The following is a 1,574-nucleotide window of genomic DNA, read 5'->3' as shown; positions in this document are numbered from 1 at the left end:
CACACACACACACACACACACACACACACACACACACACAAACGATTGCCACAGAGATTCTGATTTGTAAACATGAACAGGTAGAAAGGGAGGCTTCAGCCTGACTGTTCATCTCTTTGTTACTTGTTGAAGTAAAGGGTCCAGCTGCTAGGGTTGGCATTCACCCAGCTTTCACTCTGGGTTCTTGGCTAGCTTAGTATTAGCATGCTGTGGTTGTTTCTTTACTAGATTGCCATGTATCTTGTCTTTTCGTGCGATAAATATAAATGTCCATATTCACACTCTAGACTGCGTGGCTATTTCTTCCTCTGACTGTGAACTGAAATCAGCTGATTGTAGCGCGCAGGCATACTAACCGTTCTAAGGAATGGGCTACTGGGAACTGATTTTCTACAAGAAAATTTCCATTCCTAATCTTAAGTTTCTTCCTGCATCAGGAACTCAAGCCTTGTTCATTAAGGACAAACCTGCTGCTGAACCATGCAGCACCTCTGTATGGGTGCACTATAACATCATGATATCAAGATACTGGACATCAGACCTGGTTTTGTTCAAACCTAAAGATATGCCCCAACACCTTTTGGCAGTTCCCCTCATTATGACAGCTGTACTTTCCTAGTCATCTGGTAACTTCCATGCCACCTAGAGCCAGTCTTATCTCCTTCCTAAACTCTGCAGAACATCCTTTCTTGTTCTACTTCCACTGTTTAATCCTTGCCTCTACTGTCACTTGTTTCCCTGTCTTCATGTCAAAAGTCATCCTGTAGACTACAATTCAATGTGTGCTACATTGTTTCCTACCACCATCTTGCCTTCTTTTACCTTTTTCAACCTTTTGCATAAGATGCTGTACATTGTCATGTTATGTCCCTCTTTCTTCCTGAAATATCTCTTCACAACAGCCATTTAAATCCTTTTTTTGTTTAAATCCACTACCATCTGGCCTTCTGCATTTCTCTCCTTAATTGGAAAATGACATCATAACGAGTTGCTTTCTTAGTCCCCCACTGTTCTTGGACTTTTATTGCCCACTGAAGATAACATCATATAAATATTTGTAGTGTCTCGGTGACTGTTCTGGGGGTAGTCTCCAGAACAGTGAGAAGGGCTCCTAAAGAAGTCAGTGGCTTCCTAACTTAGCTGCTAGCATAAACCAAACATTTAGCTATCACAGAAAATGTAGTAGTTATTTAATGTTAAAGTTGTTATGGCTTCAGCTGAACTAAGGATATCAATAGTCGTCTTACTTGGAAAACCAAAATCAAACCTGGCCTATTTTAGAGCAACCCGTTCTCACTCCCAAAGCGTAACATTTTACGCTAGGTGACAAATCGTCACCATATTACGTTTTCGGCTACCCACCACGTTCCTAAATGACGACCTCGGAAAAAAGAGGAAATATGAGTCTGGACTGAATCTACACATGTTCGCTCTTTTTCTTCAAATCGTTTAGAAACACGCTATTTAACATCATTACAGTCCTGGTTAAGGTCAGGAATAAGGTTATGGTCAGGGCTAGGGATAAGGTTAGGTTTAGGGCTGGAATACAGGGCTGGAACGTCTATTACCGCGGG

This window comes from Pundamilia nyererei, unplaced genomic scaffold (genome assembly GCF_000239375.1).
Source record: "Pundamilia nyererei isolate P.nyererei 1_Seehausen unplaced genomic scaffold, PunNye1.0 scaffold00147, whole genome shotgun sequence".
Lineage (NCBI taxonomy): Eukaryota > Metazoa > Chordata > Actinopteri > Cichliformes > Cichlidae > Pundamilia > Pundamilia nyererei.
Note: the sequence above shows the minus strand (reverse complement) of the source record.